We start from the raw sequence: 25,485 nt of genomic DNA on the forward strand, positions 1-25,485 counted from the left end.
CGTCCAATATATTGGTTTGGAAGAGGATGAGGTAGTAGAATCAAAAGCTTTCAAATTCTTTGGAAATTCGAGAGAGGGAGAGGTAAGAATTTGAAGTTTTGACGGGATAAGAGCATTGGAAGCTATTCTTCTGTCTACTCAAGAAATAATTTGTTTCATAAATAGTTTTTCCCCAAGTATTTGTTTCCTAACTAACGTCCATGCTAACTAAGATCTCCTATTGTCAGGATGGCTCTGATACCAGCTCTATGGAGACCCCGAACTAGCTGTCCGAAATACCCGTTATGTATACAATTCACGATCCCATGATCAGTGTGCCATGAACACATAACCGAACCGATATAAAAGTTACATCATCCATTACAAAACAAAATAAGAATATTACAAATAGGTTACATGACCAATACTTACACAATAGCCTCAAAAGGGCCTAATTTAACATCAGAGTAGCGGAATCACTTCAACAGCGTAGAGCCCAAGTCATCTGCCATAACCCTATAGGCAACTGACTGGGAGAACGTTCCTAGCTCGCATAGACGTCGCCAAGTCCTTCTTCATTTTTCGTATTCCTCCATGTATGGCAATGTAAATAGCAAGGGACAAAGTCGTGAGTACATTGGAATTGTACTCGCAAACCATCAAGAAGATACTTTGCAAGAATGCAAGATAACAAGTGCTAAACTAAGTTGACAAGAGGGAAAGAACTAGTTTCTGTTGTGGATATAACATGTGGGAGAGAAACAGTTTCTCTTGTGGATATGGCATCCCTATATCTTTGTTGAAGAAGATACTTCAAAAGAGGGTCTACGACATCTCTATATCTTTGTTGAAGAAGATACTTCAAAAGAGGTTCTACGACATCTCTATATCTTTGTTGAAGAAGATACTTCAAAGAGGGTCTACGACATCGATATATCTTTTCTGAAGAAAATACTTCAAAAGAGGGTCTACGACATCTCTATATCTTTGTTGTAGAAGATACTTCAAAAGAAGTTCTACGACATCTCTATATCTTTATTGAAGAAGATACTTTAAAAGAGGGTCTACGACATCTCTATATCTTTGTTGAAGAAGATTCTTCAAAAGAGGTTCTACGACATCTCTATATCTTTGTTGAAGAAGATACTTCAAAAGAGCGTAAGACATAAAACCACTAGGATGGGGTGAACCTGGATTTTTCCTTTCCTGGCCATCTCCATATGACCAACCAAACCATTCCCGTACCCTTCTGGTACTCCTAAAACAAGTCCATTTTTCCTTTGGTAAACACTTTCTCAAACAAAACTCATCAGGCTAAGCAACGGCCATTCTAACCGTCCATGACCACGGACGCGGCTATTCGAATAGATTTGACTCTGCAGAGTTTGCACACTTTCCCCACAAGATCCGTGAGTTTATCATGTGGGAAACTTCCCCCGCATATCAACTATGCCATGACAAAAACTCGGACATAACCTTTCGCCTATTCACCTTAACATGGGAACCTACCCTATGGAGTGTGTACCTCCCCGGCAAACCATGGCAGCTCACCTCACTTTGAGAGTGACTCCATTGCCAGGACGGGAGACCCATAGTATTTTTCGGACGGGTAGCCCCAAAGGCATCCCATTATACTATTGTCTCCACCAACGACAACTCGAATTCAGGGGTAACCTTACCCTTATATAGTTGTGAGTTTCCCACATTAATTTGAACAAACAACGAGTTAAGCCCCGTGCCCATGTTGGGGTAATGTGGTCGCGCGAGTTACTTTGCATGGGTGAATACTTAGGCGCCAAAGTTTTCGAAAACAAGATTTCTCCTTCCAACCATATTTTTCAAGATCCTTTCCTTTCATAAATATACACTTGGGTAAAACCAATTCACCCAAGGTTTTGAAAGTTCTTTGGTTAGGAGCACACAACATTGGGGCGTGCTCGATGGTGCTAGATGCGGCTATATAGACATGTGATAGGCATCGCGGAAGCGTCGCAGAAAAAACAAATCATATTTTTTGACATAAAATTTCATCGGGAAGACAAGGGTGCGCGCAGGCGGCGTGCAAGGCAAGGCATCGATATGACCGGACGTACTTATTTGGGGCAGGTGAAGCTGCTTGTTGCGAGAACTCAAAGTCCTCTCCATCGTCTCTCTCTCTATCTCTCATTGTTGAGTGTACCAGCGTGCGTTCATATGCTCTCAAAGGATTTTGAATTTTGACGGTCAGCAAGAAGAGTAGCAGCCCACTCTACCAGAAGGGGATTCTCTGACTTTGGGTCATTGACATCTGGGTCCCCCATCTAGTGGGCCCCACATTTCAGTGACTAGTAAGGGTAATGTTAGAGACGCAAAGTAAGAGAATATTTGCCCTGCTCTGCCTATATATACAAGTATAAAGCCACTTCACTCTATCCTTAGAGATCCTATCCTTATCCCCTTCCCATCCACAAAGTAAGATTCCATTTATAACAGTTGGGCATGGAGTTTCCTGGTGGAAACGGGGAGCCAGCTCAACGATCTATGTTTAGAGCTTTTTCGACCCGAATGAACTGAGAAGAATCTTAAGCTGCAGTTTTTGCTCTCAATTCGTACAACGTCCAATATACGAGGTTAGTACTTTTCTTCACTAGGTCCATCTAGCTGTATTGTTCTTTGGGCCAACAGTCATGTTAATTTCCTTGTATTAAGCAGTGCCTTGGCAAGAATGGGTACACGCACATTGCATGTGCAAGCCGCGCTAGAAACCTGCCAGGTGGCCAGTGCCCGGGATGCGACGACGTCTTCCAAGATGAAAGTCTTTCGTTTGAAAGAGTAGTCTCTGTGCTTAAGATGGAATGCGGCAATGATGGTTGCCACATGAGCGGCGACCAAGTTGAATTCTTCGAACACGAGTGGACGTGCCAGCATGCGCCAACAGGATCATAGGTGGTTGTTCTTTCCGGTATCGATGGAGAAGAACCGATTTCCCATATATTATTCTAGACATGTCGTCTATTTACGTGTGCGATGTCGTATCTTCTAGTACCGTGTTTAGTTTGAGTGTCCATGTCCTGTACAAAACTTCGGTATGATGTAATTGTATGTTTAATTGAAATTCGACCATGTGCTATGTGGAATCGGTTCAAATGGAAATGTGTCAAATTTTGGAATCACTAGTGTTTTGCTTATGTATTTAGTTGTATGTGGGCTCCACACATGCAAGCTAGTCTCTACTCATTCCAGCCTTTCTCTCTCACATTTCTGCCAAAGGCCCCACGCGTACATGCAAAGAAGCGCACCATGAAGGTGGTTCGTTTTTATTGTCATCAGGAGTGCATGAACCCGTTCCCTACTATGTGTTGAATCGATTCTTTGGCCTTTTTGAACCGCTTTTCGTGTACATACATACTACATTACTAGTACGTAGCACGTGCTTTGCACGTTAGCAGATAAAATTGGGGACTGACATCTTTTTTTAAGCGCCACGTATTAGTAAGTCCAAATCTTGTAGGACGATGTGAACCCAAACTTGATCTGGTGCATACTAATAGTTTCTGTGTCCTGTGCCTTTTGGTTACCGCACTTACTACAAGGGCACCAAACTATTATAGGTCTGCTAGGGATGGCAAACGCCCTATCCACAAACTGCTCGGTCTTTTCTTCCCATTCATCAGTATAGTTCCACTGACTGATTCTGTCATCGTACATCTAGCCACAATTATACATCCTCTAATTAGCACCAAAATAGACAAACATAGTATTTATATATCAAATAGGAAATAAATGCATCATATCTTTATTTTTCTTACGCGTGCATCAACCTGAAACGCTACTAGGTGGGCTCCTAGCAGCCGTCGGATCCGTAGATTGAGTACGTTCTCCCTGCTCTACCCCGATCCGAGAGAGAATTTCAGCAGCACCTCCCCGCTGCTCTCCCGATACACGTCTCGGCAAAAAGCCGAGAGGGGTGTGCATCCGGAGAACAACGGGGAGGCGCTACCGAAATTCTATCTCGGGTCGGGGTAGAGCAGGGAGAACGTACCCAACTACGCATCCACCGGCTGTCCTGATAAATGTCATAAGAGTTACAGTTCATAATATGTGAGACCACTAATGCATATTTATCCGTGTAACCCTTACGGTCGGGAAGAGACGCCTAGGTATCGCGACAGACTTGGTGATCTAGACACACAAAAAAACTAGGTACAAGAGAGGCGAATGGATTCTCAACCTCGAAGCGTGATCGACAGCCGGCGAAGAAGACCAACGACCCTCCGGCAAAATCCCCTCTAGTAAAACGGTCCCTCTGAGCAACGCTACTCAAGCACCCGATGACGCCGGCCCCTGTGTCCACCTCGAAAGATCGTCTGCATAGCGAGAAAAATAATTAGTGATAAAGACCTTTTTTATAAGTAGCATTTGACTGCTCAGGGTTCTAAAATTATAAATGTTCCGTCTGATACTCGGAATTTATTTATATAATCATGAGATCTTCAGATTCACATCACAAAACATCATTTGGGGCACCGCACAATTGCTAGCCTAACAATACTTATCTTCGAGCGTGATGTACAAATCCAAATAGTTCGTGTGTCCGGGATCTCCTCTAGTGAACGAATCGCCCAACCGAATACTATTAAGCTCTACCCGCATCTGCGCTAGCGGGACACTCGCAAAGCAGCTTAACGAATCGACCGGACAAATTCGAAGCCTGTCCCCCGACAACACGGGTTCTCTCGCGCATTAGATCAAGCAGGCAAGCTACACGACAACCGCAGTAGCTAGGGATTCTCGGTAGGCCGAGGCGAGAGAGGAAGCAGAGCACTTACCTCGGGTGCAGCGGCAGCGGGGGAGAAGCAGCAGCAGCGGTGGGGGAGAGGCGGCGGCGTGCGGGCGTGGCTGGTGGCAGTGGGGACATGGTTGGTGGCGGGGGGAGAGGCGGCGGGGGAGAAGCAGCAGCATCGGCGGGGGAGAGGCGGTGGAGTACGGGCGTGGCTGGTGCCGGTGGCGGCGTGGCTGGTGGCGGGGGAGAGGCGGCGGCGGCATGCGTGCGAGCTAGCTCGATGCGAAGAGAAGAGAAGATCTGGCCGGCCGATCGGGGCGCGATGCAAAGTTAAGATCTGGTCCTTTGCCGTGCACACTCCTTTGCCATGCGGCAAAGGTCCTTTGCCGTGCAGCCAGGCCTTTGCCGTGCGCAGGGGCACCTTTGTCGTGCGGCTGGACTTTGTCGGGCGCTTTAGGGCCTTTGCCGTGCGGTAGGGTTCTCTGTCGTGCGTTTGTGCACGACAAAGGTTTTTAAATTTTTTTAACATTTTAATTATCAAAAGCATTTAGTTTTATTTCAAAAATATATTAATCCTCTTTTTTCAACATGTGTATTATTTAATAATGTATGTATCACGCTTATCAATTTCAAAAAAAATCACCATTGCACAAATAGCTCCCCGGTACCCTAATTAAACCCTAAATTGGGGAGGCGGGAAGGAGGGGGAGAATGAGAACTGCAACACCGGAATCCCATCATAACCCCTAACCCTAACCCTAAACCCTAAAACTATACCTAACCTTGACCCTAAACCCTAGCCCTACCCCTAAATCCTAACCCTAACCCTAAACCTAAACCTAACCCTAACCAGTAGATCAGGCACACGATTGTGTGATAATGGCTCTAGTTGCGGTATGCCGGAGGCTACCATGTGCCAAAGGGTCCCAATCTTGGTTCTCCATGTGTATATGTCCTAAACAAACCTAACACAATGAAAAGGTACATTGGTTCACCCTCGCGCGGAGAAATCTAGGGGTAGACCCACCGGGGCACACATACCGCTGTTTTTGGGGGAAGGAGGGGGAGATCGATCGCCGGAGCACCGGAATCCCACCAAATCTTGCATGTGGACCTATGATATGTGTGAAAGTGTGGTGGAAGCTGCAATCGTGCAAAAGTAGCTCCCCTAAATCCTAAACCCTAAACTGAGGAGGCTTCGAGCCCTAAACCCCTAGTCGACCCTAAACCATTAACTACACGTGCTGACACGGGAGCTGCAAAACCCTTCATCATAAACCCTAACCCTAAACTCTAAACCTATATCTAACCATAAATACTTACCTTGACCCTAAACCCTAGACCTACCCCTAAATCCTAGCCCTAACCCTAAAGCGAACCGTAACCAGTAGATCAGGCACACCCTCGATCGTGTGATAATGGCTCTAGCTGCGGGTATATGTGCCAAAGGATCCCAATTTTGGTTCTCAATGTGTATATATCCTAACCAAACCTAAAACAGTGAAAAAGTACATTGGTGCACCCTCGCGCGGAGAAATCTAGGGGGGGTAGACCCGCCGGGGCACACATACCGCTGTTTTTGGGGGGAGAGGGGGAGAACAACCGCCGGAGCACCGGAAACCCACCAAATCTTGCATGTGGACCTATGATATGTGTGAAAGTGTGGAGGAAGGTGTAATTGTGCAAAAGTAGCTCCCCGGTGTGACCTTCCTCACATTTGGGCGATAACACTTAGCAGATTTTTTGAAGCGTGGATTGCTCCGAAACCCTGATATATGTGGGGGTGAACATGGAGAGTAATTTTGTATTGCACATTGTCTTAAGTAACACTAATAAATAATCATAAAAAAGTAAAACTAATTAAAAAAATAAATATAAGTATTAGATGAAATAAAATAGAAAAAAAAAGTATGACGGCGCACTGCAAAGAAAGGAACGCATGGCAAAGGCGCCTTTGCCGTGCAACTTGTCTGGCCGCACGGCAAAGGGTGTGCCACGGCAATGTCCAGAGCCTTTTCCGCTAGCATTTCTTTGCCGTGCGGCATGTAGGGTCTTTGTCGTCATCGTTTCTTTGCCATGCGCTTTGGTTGGACTTTGTCGTGCACAGGTTCGTTGTCGTGCGCCACTGCTGACTTTGTCGTGCGCTGCTCTCAGACTTTGCCGTGCGGTTTGTACTTACCGTGCGTGCTACTTGATGCTCACGGCAATGATTCGCTAAACAGCAATGTCGTTTTCTCCCGTAGTGATCTAAACAAAATTATATGGTTACTTTATTATATAACTAGGAAAAATACCCGTGCGTTGCACCGGGAGAGAAACATAAACCTCTGGCCAAATATTCGAAACTATTTGGTTGACGTATTCGTCGTGTGACCCTCCAGGGCGAATGCAACTGCTTTTCACCTTTTCAGCTAGAATTATATTATGGAAATATGTGTTACTACGCCTTAAAGAAATGGTCAACATTCAGTGTCTCGGAAAAAATCTGACAAACAGCACAAACCAAAATTAAAATCTTGAACAAAAAATAGTGGATTTTGTTATTTTTTTAATTAAAGTGGAACCAAATTGAATGAAAAATAAAAAATACTGAATTTTGTTAATTTTTTATTAAAGTGGAGCCATATTTAAGAAAAATCAAATTTGAGTGGAGAAAATTGTAGTATGCGTATAGCAGAACCAATGCATCTAAAAGAAATATACAGATGAATTCTATCTTGCCATGGAGAAGGTTTATATAAGTGTCAGAAGATAATATTGTATTTCTTGCTTCTTATCTCATTTAGATAGTCTATGAACTTCGGGGATCGGTGTTTTGGAACATGGGTCTATATGCTTTCTATATTTCGAAATGCATCTTACATACATTTTAAATTTTAGAAAAATTGAAACTAAAAGTTCGCATGTACATCTTCACGTGCTACATGCTCACAAAGTCGTTTCATAAAAAATCGACTTATCATGTGACGTTTGTAAAAAAGACAAAATCCAGTGCTAAAAATAATGCTTTTCGCAGGATAAACTTTCTCTTTTTTATATAGACCACACAAAATATTAGTTTTTCGTGAACTTTGACGAACGCACGTATATTATGAAGATGTGCATGCAGAATTTTTTATCCAAATTTTCGACATTTTGAAATATAATTTTTTAGTAGAAGGAGCATACGCACCCGGGAGCCGAATTGAATTTCCGATGCACTCTGCCCCCACAATATTCTGTTGCATATACAACCTTATGAAAATTGATGCGTTTAGTGAAACATAAGATACATGCCCGACTGATTTCAGCCATGGAATCTCATCAATCTTGAACCAAAATATACGAGGATTATTATCGGTAGCTTTGTTTATCCACGTAAACTGGAGGCTTGGCTGAACCCTAGTGCTCCTGTGTTGTTTCATTGTGTGAGTGCGTAAATTATTTAACTATACTGAACCCAACTGTCCATTAAAGAACAATTAATTCTCTTCTCCCTTCTCGCTCTGGCGGTCAGTAAAATATTATGGTTGAACCACCAAATCGGGAAGACGATGACTACACGGAGCTGGCACTTGTCAATCCGCTATCATGTATGTTGCCGCGATCCTCGAGTGTAGGCACCGGTGGATGGATTGGCTCGCCGTGGGGCCTAGACTAGTTGTCCGAAACACACATTATGTATACAGATTCACGATCCACTGGTGGAAAAAAGGTCTTTTGTCGCGGTTCGCAACTGCCATTAGTCGCGGTTGCGAAACCGCGACCAATTAAGCGCGACTAAAGGCCCCCCTTTAGTCGCGGTTGCTTACGAACCGCGACTAAAGGCCCGTTTACGTGGGCGCCAGGCGACCGTCGGGGCGGAGGACCTTTAGTCGCGGTTCTTCTGGCCAACCGCGACTAAAGGCCGCCGCAGGTTTAGGGTTTTAGGCCCCCCTAAATCTGCCCCCCCCCCCCCTAAACCTGTTTTCTGTTTAATTTGTATTGTTTTATTTTTTTTGTGCTTTATTGTAATTTTGAAGGAGTTTCACATATTCTAAGGTACTACATATATACATGCATATGAATGTACAATTTCAAACAAATTTGAAATTAGAACCAAAAAGAATTCAAGAGGAATATACAATATATATTCAATATCATCGGATGACCATATACAAGTTTGAACAAGTTTCCATACATAATTTAATGCATGTATAGTTCTACGTCCTCGCAATGGTGTTCTCCTTTAGGATCGAGGACTTCCCTCCTGAACCATCCAGCTAGTTCCTCTTGAAGTGGTCGGAAGCGAGCTTCTGGACTAAGCATCATCCGGAGGTTATTCCTCTGAGCATTGAGATCACTCGGAACGCGCTCAGAGGTGTATCTCCGGATCATCTCACAGACATAGTATCCACACAGATTGGTTCCCGGTGGCTGAATATCGCCACCATTCTTAGCCTTTGACCGCATGAAATGTAGCTCTTTTTTGAATTCACCGACCTTTGTATTTGAGAACCGTCTCCAAACCCTACGAGGCAAAGAAAATTAAATGAATAAGAGAGTTATTAGTTAATTACTTGAAGCTTAATTAGGAAATGAACGAAATAGGCCGATCGATATAGAGCGCAAATGAATGAAAACAATTACTTTTGAATTATTTGTCTCATGTCGGCCCAAAGCGTCTTATCCATATTCAGAGAGTCGTGGACGAGACATTCTGATTTGTCAACTTTAATTACTAGCAGAATCCAGTGGAACCTACGGACACGATACATGCACAGTACGTCATGCATAACTCATCGATTAGTCAGCCACATACCATGCATGGAGTAAACAAAAGAGAATGTGCTCAAGACATAAACACTCACCCAAAATGGTAAGGAAATAGAATATCACTTTTGAGTTCCTGCTTATCAAGAAACCGCCACAGGTCTTCCTCCACGTCGGCGGGGTGATGCTGTAACGTATATCCATTAACGATGTGTGGGTCAATGAACTCAACATCATGGATGTTCCTTACTCTGCATTCCTTAATCTTCAATCTGCATGTATAATAGCGGACACAACAATATAGTTAGGACATATATATATATAGTGCAGGCAATATGAACGAGATGGGGTAGAAATAAATCACTTACAGAACGTAGCAACTGATGATAGATTTGTCGAGCTCGCGCAGATTGAAAAGCTGGAACAATTTACTCAGATGAATTTGTACAGAGTAATGTTTGAAGTGATGCTCATATCCAACTTCCGCATAAATATAATCTTTGGCATTTTTATTTTCTATGTAACCCTTGTACCATTTCAGCAGACCTTTCATTTGTGGAGGTAGATCCTCTTCCTGCGCAGGCTCGACGAGAGGCCCATTCTTCACATATGTAAGTACTACCTCCTTCACTGGCGCCTCATCAAGGCCTAACAGTTCACGAAGAGTAATACCTAAGTTGGCCGCTTGTTCTCTGGCACTCGTTACAGTAAATCCCTGTGCTTCCGCAGCTTCTATGATATCGGGGGCATCCGGACCGGCGGCTGTCACTATAAGCGGGGCAATCGATTGTTTACTTTGTTCCCCGAGCTGGGCAACTCGTTTCCCGCTTTGTGCACTTTGTAATTCCGCTTTCTCGGCCTCCTCTTTCTTCTCCTTGAACATGCGTGCCTGATTACGAAGTTCACGTGCATAGTCGTCAGGCAGATTCTTCGCGGCTTGGGACGGTGTGTTCAAAAATGACTTAGCCCACTTCTTTTGCTCATCAGAAAATACTGGCTTGGGCTCGGGCTCTCTTTTCTTCTTGCAGTCCACCTTCCATTTCTCATATTCAGCAGTCGCGGCCGCCTCGACTTCCTCGGCACTACGTTCCCAAGGCCTCGTGGGGAGAGGCTTCAGTGATGGCTCCGGTACCTTTGTTATCTTAGGTACATAAGGGTCCGGGTTAATAATCCAGGACTGCTGCTTCTGCTTCTTCGCCGGAGGTGGAGTGGGGCGGCGTCGCTACCGCCCGGGCGGACTAGGGGGCGGCGGCTGCTTACCCGCCGGAGGTGAATTGGGGGGCGGCGTCGGCTGACGTGAAGGAGGTGTAGGTGAAGCACCACCACCACCACCGCCACCGCCGCCACCACCACCACCGTAGGGGGGTGGACTTGTTGGCGCCTCGCCTGGAAACTTGATAAACTTCTTTTGCCATAGAATGAACTGGCGCTTGACATCTCCAAGTCTTCTCGCCCCTTCAGGTGTAGCAATGTCAATGTCCAGGTCCTCAAACCCTTGGACTATGTCCTCCACCGTGACACGAGCATAGCCATCTTGAATGGGGTTGTTGTGGTGGAGTGGTCCAGGTGGTAAAGCACTGCCGATGGCTACCTTCATGGACATGTTCCCGATAGGATAATACAGATGACATTCTTTCATCTCCTTTATATCGTCCACGGGGTAGCGAGGAGGCTCCGGTGCAGTAATTTCGACCACCAGAGGCTCCGGTGCAGTAATTTCGATCGTCGGTGCACCAGCCGGTGGGGCCTCCGTGGAAGCCACGCTGCTTCTCCGCTGGCTTCCGAGATCCAATGGATGATCTTCATGCTGCGCCCGAGCTGCATCTCTTTAGGCTACTAGTACACTCACGGTTTTCTTCATCACATCCATTTCCGATGCCAACCGCGCCACAACATCTGCTTCCCGATCCATCTTTCTCTTACGGCTTCTGTAACCGTACGGGTCATCGTTCTGGGGGAACCCTACTTTCCACGGAATGTGCCCCATGCCTCGTACACGTCCTCCGTGTTCAGGATTCCCGAGGGCTTTTGTCAGGGCGTCGTTCTCTCTGTTGAACTTGATCCTCCCCTCTTGAGCATCCCTCATTGCCTCAATAAGCTTTTGGGTGGGTTTAATTATTTTGCCCTGGTAAACACACTCCCCTGTCTCCGGGTTCAGCGATCCCCCATGCCCGTACCACCAGCTTTTGGCCCTTGGGTCCCATCCCTCCGTACCTGGACGGATTCCTCGCGCCCTCAGCTCGTTCTCCATCTTCTCCCACCTAGGCTCCCAAAGGCGATACCCTCCTGGCCCCATAATATGATTGTACTCCTTCTTAGCCGCATTTTCCTTATTTTTTCGATATTTGAAGGAACTGCTCCGATTTCTTTTGCTTCACAAATTCTGGCCAATCATGTTGCAGTTTCTCATATTGTCCTTTGAAATCCGGAGTCTTGTTTTGCTTGACAAAGTCATGGGCTAGATTTTGCTTGTATTTCCGGAATGCGTCGGACATCTTATGAAGAGCGAACTGTTTGACTAGCCTCCTCCTCTCCTTGTTTTCCTCAATCTTGTTACCCTCCTCATCGAATTTTTGGTATTCCGGAGGTAGAACGAAATGTTCCATAAGCTTGTTGAAGCAATCTTTTTTTGTTCTCTTATCGACAAAAGTGAAACCAAGACGTGCCTTCTTTGGCTGATTCCACTCCTGGACGGTGATCGAGACGTTGTCTCTAACAATGGCTCCGCATTGGCTGACAAACTTGGTGGCGTTCTTGCGGGGCTCCAGCGGCCTGCCGGTTGCTTCCTCGACAACCTCGATGGTGCATGTTTCTCCCGGTTTCATCGTCTTGGTTGCGCCACGCTTTGACGACGTACTCGATTGTTTCGACGATCCGGCCGAGGGCTAAAATAAGAAAGAGAGCCGCGCGCGTTAGTACACACATATTTATTCAAATCAGTTAGTTTGTATCACCAGAGGCTCAATGTATATATATACCTCGGCGCCGGAGGTGGTTGCTACTTCCAATTGAAGATCGTCGTTTATCGACGTTTCTTCGGCATCATCTTGCTGACGGCGCCCTTCATCTTCACCCTAAGGTTCAGATAAGAAGAGATATCATCTTCTTCTTGTCCGGTCGGCACATATAGAATATCGCCGTTTATGATGCCGAACATATGGTCTTCAGTGTCCGGATCATAGTTCTCCATAATCGGGTCAGCTCTATCGTCCGCCATATGTCAGTCCTGAAAACATGTAGTAAAAACAAATTAATTAAGTGAAGAAGGGGGGCGGTGGCGGTGGCGAAAGGGCGGTGCCAAAAGGAGGGGGCGAGCTGGAAGGGGTGGGATAGGGTGTCGCAGAAGAGCGCGTGTGTGCGCCGGCAGAGATTGGAGGGGTCGGGGCGCCGGCGGGCGCCGCCCTAGCTATTGCATGTGTGCGTGTGTGGCGCGCGCCCCCGGCCGGCCGCCGGCCTCCCTCTCCCCCTGTCTATGTGGCGCGCGCGCGGCGACTCCGGCGCCGGTGGGGAAGGACGACGGTACGGGGACGAAAAGTCGACGAGCACGGCGGGTCCGCGCGTGTCGAGCACGTACGGTGGTTTTTTAGTCAATTTTTAGTTTTTTTAAGTCAAATTTTAGTTCTTTTTTGAGACAAAAATTTTAAGTCAATTTTTAGTTTTTTTTAAGTCAAATTTTAGTTCTTTTTTTACACAATTTTTTTAAGTAAAATTGTAGTATTTTTTGAGACAAAATTTTAAGTCTCAATTATTTGTTTTTTAAGTCAAATTGTAGTTCTTCTTTTACACAAACTTTAAACTCAAATTTTAGTTAATTTTAATTTCAAAATTAACAAGAACTAAAACTAAAAAAAAAGAAAAAAAAAGGCAGGGGCTCTGCGCGCGCTCCTCCCCTCTCTCTCTCATGCGCGCAGTACACGTATCGCGCGGCCACACGCGGCGGCCGCCGGCGAGCAGAGCACCGCCGGGGCGAGCAGAACGGCGGCTGCGGCCCTGGCGCCTCTCCTCTCTCTTTCTCTCGCGAGCGGCGGCGGCACCGGCGACGCACGCGCGCGCGACGATACGATACACGCGGAGGCGCGCGCGGCAGCGCCGCACAGCGGCGGTACACGCGGAGGGCGGCGGCGACGTACAGGGCGGCGGCGACGGCGAGGCGCGGTGACGGCGAGGCGCGGTGCGGCGAGCCCGATCGATCGGCAGAGAGACGGAGCGAGGCGAAGAAGACGATGTGTGGAGCGACGGTTCGGGCAAAATATTTATAGCCCCCCCTTTAGTCGCGGTTGGGGAGGAGACCCGCGACTAAAGGGTACCCTTTAGTCGCGGTTGGCCAGACCAACCGCGACTAAAGGCTTTTTTCGCCGGGATTTTCGTTCCCGCGCGCACAGACCTTTAGTCACGGTTGGCGAGGCCAACCGCGACTAAAGGTATTTTTCAAATTACTTTTTGTTTTTCAAAATGTTAAAAATACAGAAAAACTCAGAAAAATAAAACTAATTCATTTCAAAATGTTTAAAATACATATAATATATCAATAAATTCAGAAAAATAAAACTAATTCATTTCATAAATCATAAAATAGAAATAATATATCAAAAAATTCAGAAAAATAAAACTAATTCAATTCAAAATTTTAAAAATACAAATAATATATCAAAAAATTCATAAAAATAAAACTAATTCAATTCAAAATTTAAAAAATACAAATAATACATCAATAAATTCAGAAAAATAAAACTAATTCAATTCAAAATTTTAAAAATACAAATAATATATCAAAAAATTCATAAAAATAAAACTAATTCAATTCAAAATTTTAAAAATACAAATAATACATCAATAAATTCAGAAAAATAAAACTAATTCAATTCAAAATCTTAAAAATACAAATAATATATCCAAAAATTCAGAAAAATAAAACTAATTCAATTCAAAATTTAAAAAATACAAATTATCAAAAACTTCATAAAAATAAAACTGATTCAATTCAAAATTTCTTCCCGGCCGCCACTGTCTTCTCGGTGGCCCCCTCTTCCCGCTTCTGTCTTTCCGCCGACCCCCTCTTCCCGCCTCGTCTTCCCGCCATTTCTTCCCTGTTTTCCCGCCTCTTTCTTCCCGCCAATTTCTTCCCGCCCATTTCTTCCCGCCTCTTTCTTCCCGCCAATTTCTTCCCGCTTCGGCCGGTGATCTGCCTTGCCGTTGTAATGCTTGTCATTCTTTCTTACTGGATGAATTTTCGGAAGAAATCGACGATGCCCAAGGTACACGTTCTTCTTACAATTTGGCAAATGTACACTTTCAGTCTCATGTAAGCAGTGCGTGCATGCATTGTATCCCTTATTTGACAGTCCCGAAAGGTTACTAAGAGCAGGCCAATCATTGATGGTTACGAAAAGCAACGCTCGTAGGTCAAATTCCTCTTCTTTGTGCTCATCCCACACACGGACACCAGGTCTGCCCCACAGCTGTAAAAGTTCATCAACTAATGGTCTTAGGTACACATCGATGTCGTTGCCGGGTTGCTTCGGACCTTGGATGAGCACTGGCATCATAATGAACTTCCGCTTCATGCACAACCAAGGAGGAAGGTTGTAGATGCATAGAGTCACGGGCCAGGTGCTATGGCTGGAGCTCTGCTCGCCAAAAGGATTCATGCCATCTGTACTTAGACCAAATCTTATGTTCCTTGCGTCAGCTGCAAAATCTTTGAACTCTCTGTCGATCTTTCTCCATTGCGTTCCATCTGCGGGGTGTCTCAACTCCCCGTCCGACTTACGGTCCTCTTTGTGCCATCGCAACAACTTGGCATGCTCTTTGTTCCTGAACAGACGTTTCAACCGTGGTATTATAGGAGCATACCACATCACCTTGGCGGGAACCCTCTTCCTGGGTTTCTGGCCCTCAACATCGTCACCAGGGTCATCGCCTCTGATCTTATAACGCAATGCAGTGCATACCGGGCATTCATTCAAATTCTCGTATTCACCGCGGTAGAGGATGCAGTCGTTGATGCATGCCTGTATCTTCAGAACCTCTAAACCTAGAGGGCAAACAACCTTCTTTGCTTCGTACGTACTGGCGGGCAACTCGTTATTCTTTGGAAACATATTCTTCAACATTTTCAGCAAGTTTTCAAATGCCGAGTCAGCTACACCTGCCTGTGCCTTTCATTTCAGCAAATCCAGTGTGCAGCCCAGCTTTTTCAGACCATCATCGCATCCGGGGTACGAGCGCCTTCTGTGATCCTCTAACATGCGATCCAAATTCTCCCTCTCTTTTTCAGTTTCGCAGCGTCTCCGTGCATTAGCAATGGTCCGACCAAGATCATCAACGGGATCATCACGTGCCTCTTCTTCACCTTCCCCTTCACCTTCCCCTTCACCTTCAGCATCCTCCATGAAAGTATCACCGAAATGAGCAAGATAGCTTTCATCGATGAAATCATCCCCTTCTTCATCTTCTTCCACTATAACCCCTCTTTCTCCATGCTTGGTCCAACAATTATAGCTTGGCATGAAACCGTGCCGAAGCAGGTGCATGTGAACATCTCTTGAGGAAGAGTAACCCTTCTGATTCTTACAGTTAACACATGGACAGATAACAAAACCCCCCTGCTTGTTCGCATTAGCCACTACGAGGAAATCTTTCAAACCCGTAGTGAACTCGCCGGAGAGTTGGTTACCGTACATCCATTGCCGATTCATCTGCATTATTATAATATAAAATATATAATTAACCATCATGCATTTGTTAAACTAACTAGCTACAAACAATATAAATTAAACAATGAACTACACACATGCATATTTTATCAATGACACATGAAAGGTTCAAGTTGCTAACCGCGATCGAGGAGGAAAAAATAAATAAGGAAGCTCAAGTGTGGCTCCAACACTTTATATCATGTTTGTTTCATGCTCTTGGGGCATTTTATCAAACACCTTGTGTGCATAAGAGGAACCAAAAGCAAACCTACACCCCCTTGTGAAGCTTGTGAAGAGAAGTGGCACCAAATGGCTAAGTGCTGTGAGCTGAGGCCCTTTTATAGGGATGGGCCTTTAGTCCCGGTTGGCCTGGCCAACCGCGACTAAAGGCCTTCGGGCACCTTTAGTCGCGGTTGGCCTGGCCAACCGCGACTAAAGCCCCTCACGTGCACCAGCTGGCCACCGAGCGCCCTGGGCCCAGGCCTTTGGTCGCGGTTCGCCTCCCGAACCGCGACTAAAGGTCCCATTAGTCGCGGTTCCTTTAGTTTCGCGACTAATGGGGCTGGACGGAAGCCTGTTTCTCTACCAGTGATCCCATGATCAGTGTGTCGTGAAGGCATAATCGAACCGGTATCAAATACAACATACGGTCACATGACAAAATACTTACATAAGAGCCTCAATGGCAGGATATCAACAACCACACAACGGAAATACTTCAGACAAAAACGTTCACAAGGCCCAAGTCATGCCATAACCCTACAGGCAACTAACTGGAAAGACGTTCCTAGCTCGCATAGATGTTGTTGACTCCATCTTCATCTGTCGGATTCCACCAAGTCTGACCAAGTAAATGCTAGGGACAAAGCCATGCGTACATTATGAATTGTACTAGCAAACCGCCTTAGAGAGAAAGTAAAGGATATGCATATTTGGCAGTAGCAAGGAACATGCACTATTCTAGGGTTACAAGAAGTGAGAGGTAGTTTCTCTCGAGAGTATGACATCTCTACATATTTGTTAAACACCTTTTTGAAAACAAGTTTCTTTTGAAGACTAACAGGTAAGGATGACCCATTTTCCTTTCCTGCCATCATAGCATGACCAAAACAACTTTCAACTTTCCTCCGTACCTCCTTGGTACATCTCCACCAGTCCCACTGGTACCATTTCCGAAACTCATTTTGGAAAACTCTTTTTAAAACCAAAACTTTCTTTAATGCCAAGAAGCTTCCATTCCCATGTCCATAACCGCGGACACGACTATTCGAATAGTTTTACACTCTGCAGAGGTTGTACACTTTTCCCACAAAATCCGATAAATCCGTCGGGATCATCCCTGGTTCGCCAAGCATCAAAACGCGAGGCTCGGATAATCGATTGCAGTTTTTCGCTTGCTCGCCATAGCCTAAGACATGCCGCCTAGAGTTGTACCTCCCAACACCAGAGTCCGATGGGTCGTTTACCCAGGAGTAGCAAATTCCCCGACCAGCTCGACCCTCCGGAATGCCGTGACCAACTGCAGGGAATTGTTCAATGGGAGCTCATAGGTTGTACCTCTGCCATCTGAAGAGAAGGAAAGGCGTCCCCAGTACGTTGGGAATGCCCGATCGATAGGTGCCCATGCTCGGACTACCTCTTACACTTACAGGACGCAAACTAATGCGAGACAAACTACTACGCTACGCCCCGTCCCATTTAAGGGTAATGTGGTTGTACTGGCTGGGTTTGGTTCAGGTACTCAGTCACCAAAGGTTTTCGAAAACATTTTTATCTCCACTTGCCTCCAACAATTTTCTTCCCAAAAACCTTTTCCTTTTCATAAACTCACACTTGGGTAGAGCTACCCTATTCCAAGGTTTTCGATGAATTTCTTTTCTTGAAAACTTTTTCTGAAACCTTTTTCAAAAGGGCTCCAAACCTATAGTATAGATTTTCTTGAAAAGCGGCGACAAGAAGGATAGGGTGTTAAGCACCATATCACTAACAGATATTTTTTTAGTAGGTATCAACGAGGGTTGCACCCGTAAGGGTGGAATAGTAGAACACCGAGTGGCGGGACCACTCACATAAATAAATAAAGCATGCAATTTATAAAACCAGTAATAATGCAAGAGTAAGATAATTAGGTCAAGATATGCAGCAAGAGGTGGCTTTCCTTGGTTTTCTATTTGTCCCTGGACTTCATCTTCACGAATCATCTGCTCTTCCTCCTCTTTGAAATCATCACCAAGATCCTCTCCTTTTTCGGTAGCGTTCGCATTCTAACGTCGCAAAATAAAAGCAAACAATCAACACATAGCCATAGCATCAAACCACACAACAACATACAACAGCCAACGACTGAATTAGAGACACTAAACACATCAAATAATAGCACCTAGGGCAAGATGGTCATCTTACTTATAAAGGGGCTGATTTTACCGCTACTCGAAAAGGCCTTAGCATAATGGTTATTAGCTAAAAAGGCTCTAGCTCACACCAAGATATAATCCGCACAAGTATTGGTAGGTAATGAATCTTGGAAACCACCAGAAAAGGTCTGGTGCCAAAGTTTATCACAAAACATTTTAAACAAAGACAGCCCAATTTCCTTATGGGTAAATAAGCACTAGAATCCAATTAACAAGACACTCTAGAAGAGTGCACGTAAAATTTTGGTAAAATCACAGAGAGTAAAGCTTTACTCTAAAAAGCTACAGAAACTAGATTCACTAAATTTGGGTTTTTAAAACAATAGAAAAGATTTTTATAAAACCAGAAATGACTTAGGGACCAAATAATTGGCCTAAATCTTCATGTGTGTCACAAAAATACATGCAACATATCCACTGGAAGCTACTAACCTGTAGAACACACATGCACTGGAATCAAACACAAATAAGTTTTTAAATATTTTGAAACATTTTAATAATGCACAAACTAAAGCAATCCATTTTCAAGGCACATAGAGATCAGACCATAACAAGCCAGTAAAAAACCTACCAACAGATAGCTAATGAAAAATGTGATCCACTAAAATTGATTTGGCATTTTTCTGAGCTATAAAATAATTATGACAATTTATATACTAGAAAGGTACCATGTTTTGGTTATAAAATCCCCAGAAATAAAATATTGCTCACAAAAATATTTCCTCTGACCTTGATGTACCGTAGAATGATATTTACCAAAGGAATTCGGTTTCTATGCAAAAGCCCTTTTATTTCTGAAAATAAAAATCCAGAAAGGGCTCTGATAACCCACAAGTATAGGGGATCGCGGCAGTCTTCGAGGGAAGTAAAACCCAAATTTATTGATTCGACACGAGGGGAGGTAAAGAATACTTATAAGCCTTAACAACTGAGTTGTCAATTCAGCTGCACCTGGAAAAGCACTAGCAACAGGGGTGATGTGAAAGCAGCAGTAATATGAGAGCAATAGTAACAGTAACACATCAGCGGTAACAGTAACACAGAGGCAATGACACCAGAAAATAGTTGATACTACTTCCAATGACATATAGAACGAGTATATGATGATGAGAGATGGACCGGGGTTCCCAGCGATCTACACTAGTGGTAACTCTCCAATAACAAGTGACAAGTGTTGGGTGAACAAATTACAGTTGGGCAATTGATAGGATTCAAAGCATTAAGACAGAATATCAAGATCATTAATCATGTAGGCATGTTTTCCATATATAGTCATACGTGCTCGAAATGAGAAACTTGTACAACATCTTTTGTCCTACCAGCCGGTGGCAGCCGGGCCTCAAGGGAATCTACTGGATATTAAGGTACTCCTTTTAATAGAGCACCGGAGCAAAGCATTAACACTTGGTGAAAACATGTGATCCTCATACCTACGCCTTCCCCTCCGGTTGTCCCAATTTTCTGTCACTTTGGGGCCTTTGGTTCCGGACATAGACATGTGCATACAACTTGTAGATACAATCTAAGCAATAATTATAGAGCTTAAATCTAAGATCATGCCACTCGGGCCCTAGTGACAAGCATTAAGAATAACAAGATTGCAGCAACAATAACTTCACAAACTTTATAGATAGACTAATCATAATGTATCATCCATCGGATCCCAACAAACACAACACCGATTACATCAGATGAATCTCAATCATGTAAGGCAGCTCATGAGATCATTGTATTGAAGTACATGGGATAGAGAGTACCAACTAGCTACTGCTAGAACCCGTAGTCCATGGGGGAACTACTCACGGAGCATGATGGAGGCGGTGGCGTCGATGGAGATGGCTTCCGCGGGCACTTCCCCGTCCTGGCAGGGTGCCGGAACAGAGACTTCTGTCCCCCGAATTGGAGTTTCGCGATGGCGGCGGCGCCCCTGGAGTCTTTCTGGGGTTTCGTCAATTGGTATCGCGTTTTTAGGTCGAAAGGGCTTATATAGGCGAAGAGGCGGCGCAGGAGGGGCAACATGGTGCCCTCCCCATAGGCCGGCGCGGCCAGGGGCTGGCCCGCGCGGACCTATGTTGTGGGGGCCCCAGGCCTCCCCTCTGACTCCCCTTCGGTGTCCTGGTCCGTCTCGGTGAATTATGATGTTTGGTCTTCATTTCGTCGAATTCCGAGAATATTGCCCGAACAGCCTTTCTGGAACCAAAAACAGCAGAAAACAGGAACTGGCACTGTGGCATCTTGTTAATAGGTTAGTTCCGGAAAATGCATGAAATCATCATAAAGTGCGAGCAAAACATGTAAGTATTGTCATAAAACAAGCATGGAACATCAGAAATTATGGATACGTTGGAGACGTATCAGCATCCCCAAGCTTAGTTCCTACTCGTCCTCGAGTAGGTAAACGATAAAAAGAATAATTTCTGTAGTGACATGCTACTTACATAATCTTGATCATACTATTATAAAGCACATGAGATGAATGAAGTGACTCAAGGCAATGATCTATAGTTGCTAACAAATAGATAACATATAGCAAAACTTTTCATGAAGAGTACTTTCAAGACAAGCATCAAAAGCCTTGCATAAGAGTTAACTCACAAAGCAATAGATTCGAAGTAAAGGCATCGAAGCAACACAAAGGAAGATATAAGTTTCAGCGGTTGCTTTCAATTTTCAACATGCATATCTCATGGATAATTGTCAACACAAAGTAATATGATGAATGCAAATAAGCAAGTATGTAAGAATCAATGCACAGTTGACACAAGTGTTTGCTTCTAAGATGGAAGGAAGTAGGTAAACTGACTCAACATAAAAGTAAAAGAATGGCCCTTCGCAGAGGGAAGCAGGGATAAAATCATGTGCTAGAGCTTTTTAAGTTTTGAAATCATATAGAGAGCATAAAAGTAAAGTTTTGAGAGGTGTTTGTTGTTGTCAACGAATGGTAGTGGGCACTCTAACCCCCTTGCCAGACAGACCTTCAAAGAGCGGCTCCCATGATGTAGTTTATTTTTATTTTTTGGGTGACACTCCTTCCAACCTTTGCTTTCACAAACCATGGCTAACCGAATCCTCGGGTGCCTTCCAACAATCACATACCATGAAGGAGTGTCTATTTTATTTTAGTTTTATTTAGTGATGACACTCCTCCCCACCTTTGCTTTCTCAAGCCATGGCTAACCGAATCCTCGGGTGCCTACCAATCATTCTCATACCATGGAGGAGTGTCTATTTGTGATTAATTGGGGCTGGGAACCTCGTTGCCAGCTCTTTTTGCAAAATTATTGGATAAGCGGATGAAGCCACTAGTCCATTGGTGAAAGTTGCCCAACAAGATTGAAAGATAAAACACCACATACTTCCTCATGAGCTATAAAACATTGACACAAATTGAGAAGCATTTTGAATTGTTTAAAGGTAGCACACGAAGTATTTACTTGGAATGGCAGGAAATACCACATAGTAGGTAGGTATGGTGGACACACATGGCATAGGTTTTGGCTTAAGGTTTTGGATGCACGAGAAGCATTCCCTCTCAGTACAAGGCTTTGGGCTAGCAAGGTTGTTTGAAGCAAACACAAGTATGAACCGGTACAGCAAAACTTACATAAGAACATATTGCAAGCATTATAAGACTCTACACTGTCTTCCTTGTTGCTCAAACGCTTTTACCAGAAAATATCTAGACCTTAAGAGAGACCAATCATGCAAATCAATTTTAACAAGCTCTACAGTAGTTCTCCACTAATAGGTTTAAACTACATGAAAAAACTTAATCATGATCTACTTGAGAGCTCAAAACAATTGCCAAGTGTCAAATTATCCAAGACATTATGAGGCATTTTCTGTTTCCAACCAAATAACAATAAGTATTGTAGCTTCCAACTTTTATCATTGAACATTAAAAGTAAAACGAAGAACACAAGTGTTCATATGAAAAAGCGGAGCGTGTCTCTCTCCCAAACAAGGATTGCTAGGATCCATCTTTATTCAAACAAAAACAAAAATAAAAGCACACAGACGCTCCAAATAAAGCACATAAGATGTGACCGAATAAAAATATAGTTTCAATAGAAGAAACCTGATAAGTTGATGAAGAAGGGGATGCCTTGGGCATCCCCAAGCTTAGACGCTTGAGTCTTCTTGAAATATGCAGGGATGAACCACGGGGGCATCCCCAAGCTTAGACTTTTCACTCTTCTTGATCATATATCATCCTCCTCTCTTGACCCTTGAAAACTTCCTTCACACCAAACTTCTCATAAACTTCATTAGAGGGGTTAGTACTCAAAAAATTTGAATCCACCTTGGTCCTGTAGTGACACATTGCAAGAACTCAATAAAACATTAGCTACAGCTCTCCACGTCTAGAAAGCCTTGCTTAAAGTCCACAAGAGACAATGCAAAAAAACAGAGAAAGAATCTGCCAAAACAGAACAGCCAGTAAAGACGAATTTTAAAGAGGTACTTCCCTTGCTCAAATCAGAAAACTCAAAACTAATGAAAGTTGCGTATATATCTGAGGAACACGCACGTAAATTAGCAGATTTTTCTGAGTTTCCTACAGAGAATCCTACCCAGATTCGTGACAGATAGAAATCTGTTTCTGCGCAGAAATCCAAATCTAGTATCAACCTTCTATTAGAGGCTTCACTTGGCACAACAATGCAATAAAATAAAGATAAGGAGAGGTTGCTACAGTAGTAACAACTTCCAAAACACAACAAAACAGTAGCAAAATAAACACATGGGTTATCTCCCAAGAAGTTCTTTCTTTATAGCCATTAAGATGGGCTCAGCAGTTTTAATGATGCACTCGCGAGAAATAAGAGTTGAAGCAAAAGAGAGCATCAAAAAGCAAATTCAAAACACATTTAAGTCTAACCCACTTCCTATGCATAGGAATCTTATACACAAATAAATTCATGAAGAACAAAGTGACAAGCATAAGAAGATAAAACAAGAGTAACTTCAAAAATTTAAGCATATAGAGAGGTGTTTTAGTGCCATGCAAATTTCTACAACCATATTTTCCTCTCTCATAATAATTTTCAGTAGCTTCATGAACAAACTCAACAATGTAACTATCACATAAAGTATGTTTCTCATGATCCATAAACATATAATTTTTAGCAAGCTCAAAAATAGTGGGATTAAAACCTTCAAATCCACTTTTATCAATAATATAACAGGATGATTGATCAATCTCAAGAGATATGGGACTCATACATGAAGTCAAGAACTCTCCAATCCCATTTTCATTAGTAGTACAATTAATAGTATCAAGTAACATAGGACCATCATCTAGAGCTTTATCATAAACATTTGCTAAGCAAAATTATTTAGTACCATGTATTTCGACATTAGGCACAAACAAAGCATTATCATAAGATTTATCAAAGTAGCATGGATTATCATAGATAATAGTAGCATAATTATTTTCACAAGTTTTACTCATAGGGAATATTTCAAGAGAATCCACAGGAACATAACATTCAACCTCCTTTGGTAAGCATGGAGGACAATCAAATAGTGTAAGAGATAAAGAGTTACTCTCATTAGAAGGTTGGCATGGGTAGCTAATCCATTCTTCCTCCTTTTGTTCATCACTCTCCTCTTCTTTTTCATCCAATGAGCTTTCAGGTTCATCAATTTCCTCCTCTTTTTCATCCAATGAGCTTTCAGGTTCATCAATTTCTTCTTCCACAGGTTCCCGCAAATTATGAGTGCATTCTTGTGCATTAATGAGTCTCTCTTTATAATCAATGATATAAGGGTTATCACTGTAACTTTCATTGCAAAAATTAAGGATAGAAGAGACATAATCTTTAAGGTCCTTACAAACAACACAAGTTTCATAATTTTTAACCATGAAGGATTCTATCTCAGAGGCTCCCATAAATATGACAAATTGTTCTACCTCTTCGAACCCAAGATGTATATAGTTATTCCAATTATAGTTCTTAATTAAAACTTTTTCACTGAAGCCACATTGAAATTTCAGATGTTTAGTATCCTCTTTAGAGCAACAATTTATATCATGGCGTTTAAGCAAAATTTTAGCAATTGTATTCAATTTTTCTATCATAGCACTCGTTATTTTACCCGTTCTTGATTCTCTATAATTATTATAATATTCTATAAGCTCCAAGTAGGTTATAGGTTCTCCCATAATAGAAGTTTTTAACTTTTCGATTTTTCAAATTTTTATGGATTTTTGGGTATATGAGAAAAATAAAACAAGACAAAAACAAACTAAGCAAAAGTAAACTAAGCAAAATAATACTAGACAGAAATAAACTAAGCACAAATAAACTAGACAAAAGTAAACTAAGCAAAACAAAATAAAATAAAGTAAAAACAGAGAGAGAGGTAGAGTGTACTCCCCAGGTGAACTTATGAGTAGAGCTATGCCTCCCCGGCAACGGCGCCAGAAAACAGTCTTGATAACTGAAAGGATACGGATGTCGCCTAGAGGGGGGTGAATAGGCGGTTTAAAACTTTTACGAGATGGGCTTAACAAATGCGGAATAAAACTAGCGTTTACTTTGTCAAGCCCAAAGCCTATATACTATGGTTCACCTATGTGCACCAACAACTTATTCTAAGCAAAGGTTCACCTAAGTGCACCAACAACTTATGCTAAGCAATACAAGCAAGTATGTGATAGCAAGATATATATAACTTCAAGCACGATGGCTATCACAAGGTAAAGTGCATAAGTAAAGAGCTCGGGTATAGAGATAACCGAGGCACGCGGGAGACGAAGATTTATCCCGAAGTTCACACTCTTGCGAGTGCTAATCTCCGTTGGAGAGGTGCGGTGGCTTAGTGCTCCCGAACGCCACAAGAGGCTCACCTTGAGGTGTGGTTGCTCGATGCACACCAACGCCACAAAGGCCTC

The sequence above is a fragment of the Lolium perenne genome, chromosome 4 (assembly GCF_019359855.2).
Source record: "Lolium perenne isolate Kyuss_39 chromosome 4, Kyuss_2.0, whole genome shotgun sequence".
NCBI classification, from domain to species: domain Eukaryota; kingdom Viridiplantae; phylum Streptophyta; class Magnoliopsida; order Poales; family Poaceae; genus Lolium; species Lolium perenne.